General features: G+C 39.6%; 1 non-coding gene across 1 annotated transcript; it reads left to right on the top strand.

Moving 5' to 3' along the window:
• The first annotated feature begins 7,058 nt into the window (after positions 1-7,058).
• On the top strand, positions 7,059-7,165 carry LOC145566493 (small nucleolar RNA R71). The gene has a single exon (XR_014095433.1). It is a non-coding gene; the product is annotated as a small nucleolar RNA R71 (small nucleolar RNA).
• The last annotated feature ends 7,618 nt before the right edge of the window (positions 7,166-14,783 follow it).

The following is a 14,783-nucleotide window of genomic DNA, read 5'->3' as shown; positions in this document are numbered from 1 at the left end:
ATAAATTACCCCTTCATATTATTTATGGATCCCCATAAACCCTAGAAATAAAACTACTCACACATAGAAGAAATTCAACTAATCAAAGTAATAAAGCAAGACATGATAAAAAGAATAAAGTAAATAACTAAGATTAAGAGAAGAGAAATCGTTACCAAAATAAATCTGGAATTAAGAGTAGAATTAAGAACAAAGGTTTAAGAGAAAAGAAATCTAAGAGAACAATTAAGAGAGTAAAGAAAATGTAAAAAGTGAGAGGAAGGGATTCTAAAATCGTATTACGGAGGAGTATTTATACTCCGTACAAAATCCTAAACTAAAACAAATTAAAACGACGCTAATCGTCTCCTAAGAAATACACGCGCCCGATTGGGCGAGGCACCGCCCGATCGGGCGCGCCTTTTTGCTCATAATAATAATCTCGCGCCCGGCCGGGCGCGTCACCGGGCGCCAGCCTAAGCTTCTCCCACCCGGCCGGGCGCGCCTCCGGGCGCTAGCCTCTTTGGCCGGGCGGCTCATTTGGGCCACTATTTAGACTACGATTGGGCTCCAATTCTTCGGGCCAATCTGGGTTTCCTCTTCCGGTCTTGAATACTCGGTCCAAATGCCCCGGTATCACCTATACCGAGCCCTTAATCACCGGTTTGATGGCTCTAACCGGCCCTGGGCTATAAAATCTGGTCGTGCTTCTTCAATGTTCGTGATTACTCCAAAATATCTCGGGAAAATACTCCAAAAGCATAAATCCCTGCAAAAGTCAACCAAATATACGAAAACACTAGAAAACACCAATTAGTAATAAAAGTGGCTCTAAAGAGCCAAAAACACTACTAATTATGACCAAGGGACGGGGGTAAAACACTATATAAAATAGACACATCAAACTCCCCCAAGCCAAACCTTTGCTTGTCCCTAAGCAAAGATCTCATCAATGAATCAATAAATATACTTCACCCCAAAAAGTAAAAATCAAGCACAAACGATCCAGGGTAAATCAAATAAACATGCTTCAAAGTCAACCAATCAAATCCATCCAATTACCTTTCTTCCCTAACAATTGTCAAATAGAGCAAACCACAAGAGCATATAGAATTCAAGACTAGTGCTCACGCACTCAACTCTCATTTTTGTGGCGAGTAAAAGATGTACTCGGTCGCTCTTCATCCAACCCCTTTATGTGAACAATGCCCTCCCAACTCACACTCTCGTGTGTATAAAACAATGAACGCTCAATCCTAATAGTCGACTCGAAATATGCCAAATCATAACTTGCATTGATAAACAACACTTTCACATTCATACAACTCTATGCACAAAGGTCGGAAGGTCTTTAAAGCTTGTAATGTAAGACTAGGGTAAAGGGTAGGATAAATTTGGGAATAAGTGAGAGAAAAGCTATGCTTAAAGGAGCCATATCCTAATAAAACCCATGATCAAAATAAATAATGATCAACATCTCCTACATAACCAACTCTAACATCAACCAAATATACTCCAATCATAATAAATAAACTCAACTCTTACAATTTCACTCATAAGATATAATAATAAAGAAGTGGAGTGAATAAACAAACTTATTTTCCAAACTTGAATTTTTCATTGAGGCTCAAAATTATTTTCCTTTGATCAACCTCCAACTAGAACATTTGAACATTTTTTTTCTTTTGAAGTTCACTTATTTTTTTACATTTTTTTTCTTGAACTTCTCTTTTATTTCATAATATCATGCTTTATTTTTTCAAGAAAATATAACTCTCAAACTCATCAAAAATAAGCATGAATAACAACAAAACAACTTCTCAAAAACCCACCCAAATTATGCAAATAATAAGCACACTACAAACTCCCTCACCTCACTCACTAATAGCTCCCCCAAAACAAGCTTGGGACTAGTAACAAATGGGGCAAAATAGGCTTGTAATGCGGCTAATAAACAACAAAAGGTCAAGGCAACAACATGGGTAGCAAGAAGGGAACAAATGTATCTACAATTTCTGGAGGCTACCTAAAAGAACAAATGCCTTCGTCCTCCACAATGTGCATAATAATGAATCATATAAATATTACTAATAGTTGCAAACCAATACTCAAACTCATTGGCATACCAGGAACTATGGAACTATCACACATTCCTTACCAAATCAACTAGTCAAGCACTATATTCACAAGTAGTTGGACAAAATTGACGCATGTAAAGGTTTCAAGGCAATCAAACATCAAATCATGATCAACTAATCCACAATGCCTATCAAATACCAAGAATCAAAATAATTTTCTCAAGTAAGGGGCACAGGGAAGCATAATTTATAATTCATTGGAACGTATTTTTGGATTTTTTTATTTTTTTCAATTTTTTTTTTGTATTTTTATATAAATAAGAAAGCAATAAAACTAACCTAGAAAGCAGGAAATCTATCCTAAGAAAACACACCAAAAATAAAAGAGAGAAAAAGAAAAAAAAATAATAAATAAATATACCAAACCAAAATCTCCCCCAAGCCAGAATCAGACAATGTCCTCATTGGCTCGAGAACTAGCCCAGCATAGCTAGTCCTGATCATCCTCATCCATCGAGCCGAAACCCGCACATCCACTGCCACCTGCACCAGAAGAGCTACCACCAAAATAATCAGCGTGAAAACTCCCTCCCCCCGCCGGTCCCCCGAAAGGAATGTCCTGGTCGTACCCGAAGAAAGAAGAATAGTCAGTGTAAATACCACGGGCAGTGGGATCCCTATCGTATCCCTGGGGTGGTGGCTGAAACCAGTCTGAGTGAATAGCGTCGTCGGGAATGTTGCCCCGACGAGCATAATCATCGTACATAGGGTAGAGAGCTCTACCCTGGTTCCTCTCTAGGTACCCTAACCTCTGGTCTAAGGAGCCTACCATCCTCCTAAGGTCAGTATGGGAATGCTCGATACGTCCTAAGGCCTGACCTATACTCTGAAGATCCCAAACTGGGTCAGAGTCAACATGAGGGACGGAGTGGGACATACGAGGTGGAGAGAAAGCCACCTCGGGCTGAGGCTGGGGTGGTGGAACTGGTGGTGATGGTGCCTGCCCCCTAGCGTTGGAAACTAAAACATCATAAGTGTAAGAAGGTTGCCCTGGGGGAAAGGCGGTCAAGTCAGGACTGGGTAGGGGGAAAATGGGCAAAGGTTGCTCGCTCCCAGTCCGAATACACCAAAAGGGTGTCTGCTCGCTACCCGGTCTAACCCACCCCACATCCTCAAAATACCTAGCAGTCATATAGGTATCTGTTCCACAGTTGGTCAGCTGGTGGGTTCCGTCTACTACAAAACCGGCCTTTTTCACCGCTATTCGAGTGATAAGGCCACCTAAACGGATAGGGGTCTTGGAAGTGGTGCTGGATGTGGCATGCCTACTCAAATGGTGAACTATAAACCTACCTATGTTAAATTTCCTGTACCCATACACATAGTGTCCTATGACAGCTAGTTCGTTAGATTGAGCGTTATGGGGCTCGGCCCTACCTAAAAAACACAAACCCGCAAATCTTTGCCAGATTTTTGGGACAGGGTGGTGAATAGGTTTGGTAATAGCATGTTGGGGGTCAGGGGTAAGCAAACCAGTCAAAGCATAATATATGTCACCCATTTTATAGTCTGCATGCCATTGGTGAGATAATTCAGAATTTAATTCAAAAATTTTACAAAATTCTACAAAAGTTAAACTAATATTTCTATTGTTTAACCTGAAAAATAAATTTGGCCCATTTCTACTACTAACAACATGGAAAGTGGACAGGAATTCACAAGTAAGTTCTCGGTATGTAGGATAGTGCATATCAACAAATTTTCTCATGCCAATGTCATTCAAAAATCGTTTTACAAAATCATACAAACCAAATGATTCTAGGGTAGGGCGGTGTAACCACCGAGAAGGAATTACCTCACGACCGATTAAGTGCTCTAGCCGCTCCTTTTGCTCTCGGCTTGCAATCCGGATCGTCGGCCAGTACGGAAGTTGCAAGTCTGGGTCGTATTCCTTCCTCGAACTGGAGCTCCTACCGAATATGGACCTAGCCCTCTTTGAAGCCATGTTAGGAAATGGGTTTGAAAATTTATTGAATTAAGTCTGAGAAATTTTTGTATGGGAATGTAGATGATGAAAAGAGGATCACAAATATGTAGAGAGTTTTGAATTTGGATGAGAAATGGAGGAGAAATCTTATAGAGAAGGTAGAGAGAATTTGAGTTTTAGAGAGAGAAAGTTATGAAGGTAAGAAGAAATGAAGGAAGAAAGAAGGAAGGGAGGAAGAAAATGACGCCGACTCCACTCGCGCCCGGTCGGGCGATGGGTCGCCCGGTCGGGCGATCTGGGGTATTTGGCATATTGGTTCTTGTGCCCGTTCAGGCGGCCTTCGCCCGGTCGGGCAATCTAATTTACCCAAAATTCGTATCCTTTTGCGCCCGGTCGGGCGCCGTTCGCCCGGTCGAGCGATCTAATGATCCGATTTCGTCCAACTCTCGCGCCCGGTCGGGCGCCCTTCGCCCGATCGGGCGATCTATAGCTCAAATATTACGCCCTTCTCGCGCCCGGTCGGGCGAGGCTTGCCCGATCGGGCGGACAATTAGGTCCGTAAACGACAAGTTTCGCGCCCGGTCGGGCGAAATTACTCTATTTTTAGACCTTGCTCTCGCGCCCGGTCGGGCGAGCTTCGCCCGATCGGGCCCGAGACTAAATCGTCCAATTACTATTTTCTTCTTTTCTCAAAAATTTGGCTAACTCTTTTCCTTCAAACCTGTACAAACACTTATAAAACTCATGAAATTCCCTCATCTCTCCTCGCATAAGAAAAAGGAAATAAAAACTAGTCTAAAAAGCATAAAAATACGGGTTGCCTCCCGCAAAGCGCTGGTTTATCTAGGTCCCGCACGATCTTCTTACCAAGTACAATATCTAGGACCCTTGGCCTAACGCTTGATCGGGTGGTTTCTCACCCGGTCTAGCGGTGTTCAGGCTGCGATGCGGCTTCCTGACATACCCTATGGGACGCCAAATCACCTTATCTGGTGGATCCTCCTTGACTTGGACTAGGGGATCTTTAATGCTACGCACTAAAAATCCTTTTTCGATCGAAAGTTGCTTCAAATTGACATTGCGTTCAACACTTGCAACTCGATCTGGCGGAACACTTACCGTAGGCTCGATTCGCACAACTTGCTCGATCGGTTCCACCTGTTCATCCTCAAAACCAAGACCAACATTGTAGAGTGCTCTTTCTATTGCATCGACTTCCTTCTGCCATTTGTCTATCTCATCTGAAAAGGATGAAACACAAGATACCGCCTCCAAGGGATCTTTTTCAAGAGCTTGGGGCTTGTTAGAATAATTTACAACCGCATTAACACTGAAACATTTCTCCTCAGTCATGGAGCTTTTAGGGGCATTATTCAGATTAAAAACAACTTTATCATCCCCTACTGATAATGTTAACTTACCACTTCTTACATCTATGACTGCTCCTGCAGTGTTAAGGAATGGTCTACCCAAAATAATTGGGGTTTGCATATCCTCAGCCATATCAAGAACAACAAAATCTACAGGTATATAAAATTTACCTACACTAACGGGGACATCCTCTAAAACACCTAAGGGGTATTTGAAAGAACGGTCGGCCATTTGTAGAGTTATATTGGTAGCTTTTAATTTACCCATATTCAACTTAGAACACACAGATAATGGCATGACGCTAACACTAGCACCCAAATCACATAATGCATTATCAATCAAGAGATTGTCAATATGACAAGGGATAGAAACACTACCCGGATCTTTTAATTTAGGTGGAGATTTATTTTGAAGTACGGCACTACATTCTGCAGTGAAAGCTACTGTCTCTACCTCACTAATAGACCTTTTTCTCGTCAATATTTCTTTCATAAATTTTGCATACGAGGGGATTTGTGTGATCAATTCAGTAAAGGGAATTGTTACCTTCAAATCTTTTAACACCTCCAGGAACTTACCAAACTGATTATCCAAGTTTGTCTTCAATTGACGATTGGGGAATGGAAGTTTGATAATTGGCTTTGGAGCATTATTACTCTTGTCTGGAGTAGCCACCTTCTCTGGAGTTGTACCCTGCAATGTAGAATAAGATATGTTAGTATTATCTTTCAGCCCTGTAGGGCTATCAACTACATTGTTTGGTTTAACGGAATCAAGATTAGCATTATTTAATAAAAACAGGTTCATCAACTCCGGGCATAGAGGGCCCTTCATAGTTTGAACCACTCCTTAGAGTAATTGCAAATGCTTGATCCGTAGGCCTAGTCGGCTGTGCCGGCAGAGCTCCCTGTTGGCGGGCTTGTAGGGTAGCGGAGAGTTGCGCAATTTGATTATCTACAATTTTATTATGCGCTAGAATTTGATCGATTGTCGCATCTCTGCTCTCCATGTGCTTTTGCATATAAGCCAACATTGCTCTAATTTCCACCAGAGAAGGGTCAGAAGATGAGGAGAGTTGTTGTGGTTGGTTCTTCTGGCTAGCATTTGGATGATAATATTTCTGCTGTTGTTGTTGTGGCGCCTGCGGTTCTTGCGGTGGTGGATTTTGAACATTAGTGCTCCGGTAGGAAAGGTACGGATGATTCCGATACCCAAGATTGTAGGAGTTGGAGTATGGGTTATTCTGCCTATAAGCTTGGAAGGCATTAACTTGCTCCACGGAACTCCTGCAATCTTGCTCCCAATGACCTACAATACCACAATTTTCACAGAAAGCCTCGTTAGAATTATTATTAATCGCAGAAACATTAGCTACATTGGAAGAGCTAAGATTATCTAATTTTTGGCAAATAAAGGTCAGCTGAGCTTGAAAAAAGGATACAGAGTCGACACTATGCTTCCCCTTGTTAGCAAATCCTCTAGGATTCCCATATTGGGAATTGTGTATCGCCATATCTTCAATAACCTGACCTGCATCTTCAACATCAAGATTCATAAATCTCCCACTAGCTGCAGAGTCTAAAATTATTCGAGAAGAATTTCCAAGTCCATTATAAAAGGCTTGGATTAACTGCCATTGTGCTAAATTATGATGGGGGCAATCTCTTTGTAAATCTTTAAACCTCTCCCAATCCTCATATAAAGATTCATCGGCTTCTTTGGCAAAGTTCTGGATCGCACTCCGTAGTACGGTTGTTCTCTGTGCAGGGTAATACTTGTTATAGAAATTCAAAAAAAGAGTTTCCCAGTCAGTTATACCAAGTGTAGCTCTATTTAAGCCATTAAACCACAATTTAGCTTTTCCAGTTAAAGAGAAGGGAAAGAGAATCTCCCTGATTTGGTCTTGAGTGACCCTGGCTTGCCTGATGGTGTTACAATATTGACAATAGTTAGCAATGTGAAGATTCGGGTCTTCACCCTTGGCTCCACTAAATTGCTTCCTCTCTATCATCGTTATAAATTGAGGCTTAATTTCGAATTGAACCCCATCAAGAGCCGGAGTAGGGGTGAGATGTGGAAAATCCGTAAGCTTTGGTTGTGAATAATCATTAAGCTTCTTTGGAGCCGTCATCTCTGATTCTGCGTCTGATGATGTCTCTGAATCGCTAGAACCAGTCGGAGGATCGCGGTGATTATTGTTATTATCACCAGAATCCGCCAGTATTTGCTTGTAGAAATTTTTCTGTCTATGAAAGGAACGTTCGATCTCAGGATCGAATGGGATGTAACCTGATCTGGAACACCTGGGCATAAACAAAAACTAGAAGCAAAAGTGAGATTTGTCTCAGAGAACTAACGCTCTCTGAGACAAAAGGGAAATAATCTAGACTACAAAAACAATCAGAAATAAAAATAAAACCGTCTCCCCGGCAACGGCGCCAAATTTTGACAGGGTAAAGTCGTATCCCCTAATTAAAAAATAATTCCTAAGTCCTCTAACTAAAGCAGATAGGGAAGTAGGGTCGATCTCCACAAGGAAACAAGTCTTTCTATTCCTAATTACCTGAAATAATCTAGATTATGAAGTAACCAATATTTATATTTAAATATGAAACTAAACTACTAAGATTCAGAATAGGGAGAAAACAATATATAAAAGGATCTAGGGCATAGGTTCACCAATAAATAATATTCCAGGGTAGAATATAGTAATCATTCATCAATGCATACATCAATCATATTATAAAGGGCTTTCGCTACGTATTATAATCACACAATTAATTTACCGGTATTAAATCTCATCTTTCGAATCTCGACTTAACCATTTATAAAATAACCTGCCTATTGAAACTAGACCTAAACATTAATTCTCATCTGTCGAATCTCGAATTAATATTGCCAAACTCATGCATAAAAGATCAGGCCTAATTTAGTCACAAAGCATTAAATCAATCAATAGGAAATTAATCTAGCATTGATAATTAACAACAACAAATTACCCCTTCATATTATTTATGGATCCCCATAAACCCTAGAAATAAAACTACTCACACATAGCAGAAATTAAACTAATAAAAGTAATAAAGCAAGACATGATAAAAAGAATAAAGTAAATAACTAAGATTAAGAGAAGAGAAAGAGTTACCAAAATAAATCTGGAATTAAGAGTAGAATTAAGAACAAAGGTTTAAGAGAAAAGAAATCTAAGAGAACAATTAAGAGAGTAAAGAAAATGTAAAAAGTGAGAGGAAGGGATTCTAAAATCGTATTACGGAGGAGTATTTATACTCCGTACAAAATCCTAAACTAAAACAAATTAAAACGACGCTAATCGTCTCCTAAGAAATACACGCGCCCGATTGGGCGAGGCACCGCCCGATCGGGCGCGCCTTTTTGCTCATAATAATAATCTCGCGCCCGGCCGGGTACGTCACCGGGCGCCAACCTAAGCTTCTCCCGCCCGGCCGGGCGCGCCTCCGGGCGCCAGCCTCTTTGGTCGAGCGGCTCATTTGGGCTACTATTTAGACTACGATTGGGCTCCAATTCTTCGGGCCAATCTGGGTTTCCTCTTCCGGTCTTGAATACTCGGTCCAAATGCCCCGATATCACCTATACTGAGCCCTTAATCACCGGTTCGATGACTCTAACCGGCCCTGAGCTATAAAATCTGGTCGTGCTTCTTCAATGTTCGTGATTACTCCAAAATATCTCGGGAAAATACTCCAAAAGCATAAATCCCTGCAAAAGTCAACCAAATCTACGAAAACACTAGAAAACACCAATTAGTAATAAAAGTGGCTCTAAAGAGCCAAAAACACTACTAATTATGACCAAGGGACGGGGGTAAAACACTATATAAAATAGACACATCAGCCGCACCTCAAGGAACTTCGGGAAAAAGACCTCAAATCCAAAACCTGACTACAACTGCCACAAGTGTGGATCCCCAGATCACTTTATCAAAGACTGTCCCCTTTGGGAAAATGATAAAGGAAAAGGAAAGGCTAAGGAACAGGGAAGAGAAAAATTCAGCAAAGCAAACTATCAAAAGTCAGACTTGAGGAAGGCCATGATAGCAGCCTGGGGAGACTCAGACATTGAAGAAGAAGAGGATAACCAACCAAAAGAGGAGACGACCAATCTTTTTCTGATGGCTAAATCAGATGATGAAAAAGCCTACCTTGAGGAACTCCATAATGAGGTATTTCTTGATCCTAAACAGCTTAAAACTCTCTCTAAAGATGTCTTAATAAATATATGTCTAGATTAAGAAGAATTCTTTAGAGGTACATGTGTGAAGTTTAACAAATGTGAAAAAGCTCTTAAGTTTTGCAAAGAACATGGTGCTTGGTTGGGAACAGCCTATGCCAAGTCTCAAAGCAAATTAAGAGAGCTTGATTTTAAATACAAACACATAACTAAGATAGCTGATAGAATTAAGAATAAAAGTATTCTTCTGAATGTTGAATTAACTCAGTATAAGCTCATGAATTATGATATCAATTCTAGCAGTTCCTCTAGCGATCAGTTGCTTAAATTCAATGTTGATTTTGAAAATTTGATAAATGAGCTTTCTACTTTAAAAACCCAAAAGGATCAACTTGAATCGGAACTGAATGCTAGAAAGGATAGAAGTATTGACCCAAAAGTCATACCTAAGTGGATAGCTAAAGTTCAAGGAAAACGAACTGAAGGCCTAGGTTACATGACCAAGAGAAAGGGTAAGCAAAAGAAATATGTTGAGCTTCCTAGCATGAAGGTATGTACGTTTTGTGGTAAAACTGGACAACTCTATGGACAGTGTAGGATAAGAGAAGAAGCTGATAAAAGAAATGTAAAACAAGTGTGGGTCAAGAAAACTGATATTGCATCCACGTCTAAGGAACCCAAGGAAACTTGGGTTCCTGATCCTAATGCTTAGTTTTCTTGCAGGTCCTAGTGAGGGGGAACAACTCGTGGTATCTCGACAGCGGTTGTTCAAAGCATATGACATGTGATAAATCTAAATTCCTCTCACTAGAAGACTACCCTGGAGGAACAGTATCCTTTGGGGATAATAAGAAGGGCGAGATCATTGGAAAAGGCAAAATTGGAAGATCAAACTCTCATTCCATTGATAATGTGTTCCTGGTCGAGGGCTTAATGCACAATCTGCTCAGTATATCACAATTCTGTGATAAGGGAAACTCTGTAAGTTTTACTTATGACTCTTGCAACATCATCAACAACAAGTCGGGAAAGGTTGTTCTAGAAGGAACAAGAAGAGGGAACACTTATACAGTTGACCTCAACTTAATCCCAAGGAACAACCTTACATGTCTGAGTGTTGTTGAAGATGATCCCCTGCTATGACATAAACGTTTTGGACATGCTAGCTTTTCATTACTGGACAAGCTGAGGTCAAGGAACTTGGTTGTGGGACTTCCTATAATCAAGTTCCTACATAACAAAGTTTGAAATTCATGTGTGAAAGGCAAGCATGTTCGTTCATCTTTTAAATTGAAGAAAATGGTAAGCACTACAAAGCCTTTGGAATTAATCCATATGGATTTGTGTGGTCCCATGAGAATTCAAAGCGGGAGTGGCAAGAAATATGTTTTGGTTATTGTTGATGATTATTCTAGATTCACTTGGGTTATTTTCCTTGCCAGTAAAGATGAAACTTTTAACAATTTTGTTGCTTTTGCCAAGAAAATACAGAAAATCAGTGGTCACTCTATAGTCCATCTCAGATTAGATCACGGAACTGAATTTGAGAACTCAAGATTTGATGAGTTTTGCAGGGAAAATGGCATGAATCATAACTTCTCAGCTCCAAGGACTCCCCAACAGAATGGAGTGATAGAAAGGAAGAATTGAACCCTTGAGGAAATGGCTAGTGGATTGCCAAGGAACTTCTGGGCTGAAGCCGTGAATACAACCTGTTACATCCTTAACAGAGTAACAATCAAAAGTATCATCAACAAGACTTTTTATGAACTATTAAGGGGACGGAAGCCAAACATATCTCATCTTAGAGGCTTTTGTTGTAAGTGATTTGTACATAATAATGGTAAGAAAAACCTAGGGAAATTTGATGAAAGGAGTGAAGAGGCCATATCTAGGATATGCCTCTGATAGCAAAGCTTATAGAGTTTACAATAAAAGTTCAATATGCATTGAGGAAAGCATTCACATAATCTTTGATGGAGTTAACCAGTTTGTGAGTGTGCAGGAACAAGAAGATGATCATGATTTTGAAATTGGATTGATAAGAGACAGGGATGAAGAAGAAACTCAGAAGCAAACTAAATAAAAGCAGCCTACTCCAGAAGAGGATCATCAAGAGAATGAAGAAGTTCCTCAACCAGATGTACAGGTAAATGAGAAACTAGCAAAAGAAGCAGGAGGAACTCAAACAAGATCGCAAATGAGGAATTTCTGTGCGTTTCATGCAATTTTGTCCATCCTAGAGCCAAGAAATTATCAAGAAGCCTTGGGAGATTCTGATTGGATAGTGGCCATGCAAGAGAAACTCAACGAGTTCGAAAGGAACAAAGTCTGGCACCTTGAGCCAAAGCCTAAGGGTAAGAAAGTTATTAGGCTCAAATGGGTGTTCCGGAACAAGCTTGATGAACATGGCACCATAGTGAGGAACAAGACAAGATTGGTTGTGAAGGGAAACAACCAACAGGAAGGTATTGATTTTGATGAAAATTTTGCTCCTGTAGATAGATTAGAAGCTATTAGAATTCTAGTAGCTTTTGCCTCTTTTATGGGTTTCAAACTCTATCAAATGAATGTGAAATGAGCTTTTCTTAATGGTTTCTTAAATGAGGAGATGTTTGTTGAATAACCTCCAGGTTTCGAAAATCCTAAATTTCCAAATCATGTTTTTAAGCTTGATAAAGTTCTCTATGGGCTTAAACAAGCTCCAAGAGCCTTGTGTGAAAGGCTTTCAAAGTTCCTACTGAAAAATGATTTCAAAAGAGGAAAAGTAGATAAAACTCTTTTTCTTAAATCTCGAGGAACTGATTTGTTAGTTGTACAGATCTATGTAGATGATATTATATTTGGTGCTACTAACAATGGTTTGTGCAAGTACTTAGCTGATCTAATGGGTGGTGAATTTGAGATGGGCATGATGGGTGAATTAAATTTCCTTCTTGGACTTCAAATAAAGCAAACAGCAGAAGGAATAATGATTCACCAACAGAAGTATGTCAAGGAACTTCTGATGAAGTACAACATGGAGAATGCCAAGACAAATCACACACCTATGGGAACAGCAACAAGACTTGATGAGGATCCACAAGGAACAAGTGTAGATCAAACCACTTACAGAGGTATAATTGGTTCATTTCTATATCTAACAGCCAGTAGGCCTTACATTTCTTTTAGTTTTGGATTGTGTGCTAGATTTCAGTCTAATCCTAAAGAATCACATCTAACGGCTGTTAAGAGAATTTTGAGATACCTCAAAGGAACAGATGACCTGTGTTTGTTCTATCCTAGAAGTGATGACTTTATGCTTTGAGGATTCACAGATGCTGACTATGCTGGTAACTTAGTCAACAGGAAAAGCACCTCAGGTATATATGGTTCAGTTCCTTGGCTCTTGTCTAGTTTCTTGGGGTTCCAAGAAGAAAAATATTGTTGGATTGTCTACTACAGAGGCTGAGTATGTAGCAGCAGCTGCTTGTTGCTCTCAAGTCCTTTGGATCAAACAACAGTTGCGTGACTTTGGTATTATATTTAATTGCATTACTATCAATTGTGATAACACTAGTTCAATTTGCATATCTAAAGATCCAGTCCATCATTCAAGAGTCAAGCATATTCATATAAGGCATCATTTCCTTAAGAATAATGTTGAAAAGGGTTTGATTAAATTATATTTCTGCCAAACTGACAATCAAATTGCAGATACTTTAACAAAACCCTTGAATAGAGAAAGGCATGAGAAGATGAGAATGGAACTTGGGATGATTAAGTTATATACTAAGAAAAATACATCAACTCAGGTATGAAACTCAAACTAATGTGCTAAATCATTTTATACTGTGCACAAGTGTTATATGTTTAATTACATAGTTAAGACAGGTTGTGAGCAGGAGTAACATTTGTTAAAGGCATGTAAATTTGAAAGGCATAGATTATGAAAGTCCAAAATTGGTTGCATGAGCCTTGCTGAATTGTTCTGTGTATCAAGTTGTATTTGCAAGTGGTTTTTTAACTGACTAAATTCAAGAGATAAAATTATTGTGTTTATCTATTTTTCAAAGTTCCAAATTCTTTTTATCTAAACACAAAATTCGGATGAATGCATCTAATATTCATCATTATCTTTTGTTCAAAAGTAGCCCACTCTCATTACTCTCTTAAAACACGGTTTGCGTTTCCCTAAGCAATAAATATGAGTGTCAAATCAACTTAATTCACCTCACCTCCCAAATGACACCTTACTTCACCAATTTACCTCCACTATAAAAGATGTCAGCCTCACAAAAATTTACACCACAAAAAAATTACCTTCTCTCTCATCACTCCAATCAAAACTACTCTCCAATGTCTACCTCTCCAAAAACCCAATTTGAAGCCGATATAAACACAAACCCTATCCCAGACATTACCATGGAAATTCTACCGAAAAACACTCCCACCAAAAGCCCAAGAGCCACCAAAAGTCGAATCAACTACCGAATCTCAGTCTTCTCGCAAAAGGAAGTCTGATGACATGCAAAACGAAGAAGAAAGTATTCCGGAACTAGGGGTCAATTACCGAGACAAGCCCACAGCTATGAAAAGGCAGGAGAAAATTGGTGACCACTTCGTGACAGGTTTGGCACTTAATTTACCTTGGTGTAGATCTGTTAAGCTTCATGAGTTGCTTGATTTGATTGAGTCTCAAAATTGGGTGAATTTGTTGAGTGAATGTTTCAATCGGAGTTTGTATGTTGATGCTATGAAAGATTTTTGCAAAAGCTTTAAGTACTCTAAAGGTATTATTCGTTACTGTGTGTATGAAAAGGAAATTGAGTTTGATGCGATGTATTTGGCTGAGTTGTTTGATGTTCCTAATACTGGTTATGATCTGTATTTTAAGAGCAATGTGATAAGGAACCCTCTTCCTGATGCTAATATTGATGAAATAGTGGAGTTTTTAGGAGGTGACCCTGAGGAAACCTATATAAACCACAATGACCTAATCCCTCTTGACAAAATCCTACTGAAATTTGTCTTCAATGACATAATCCCTCGCTCCCAAAAGAGAGACAGTGCCAACAAGCTTGACTCTGTCCTCATCTACTGTCTAGCCGAAAAGATTCAAATCAAATTTCCCTCTATCATGATTCAACATCTTTCCCACTGTGTTCCAAAGGGATGGA

This window comes from Chenopodium album, chromosome 1 (genome assembly GCF_948465745.1).
Source record: "Chenopodium album chromosome 1, dcCheAlbu1.1, whole genome shotgun sequence".
NCBI lineage: Eukaryota > Viridiplantae > Streptophyta > Magnoliopsida > Caryophyllales > Amaranthaceae > Chenopodium > Chenopodium album.
This window is presented reverse-complemented; position numbering and strand designations above follow the sequence as displayed.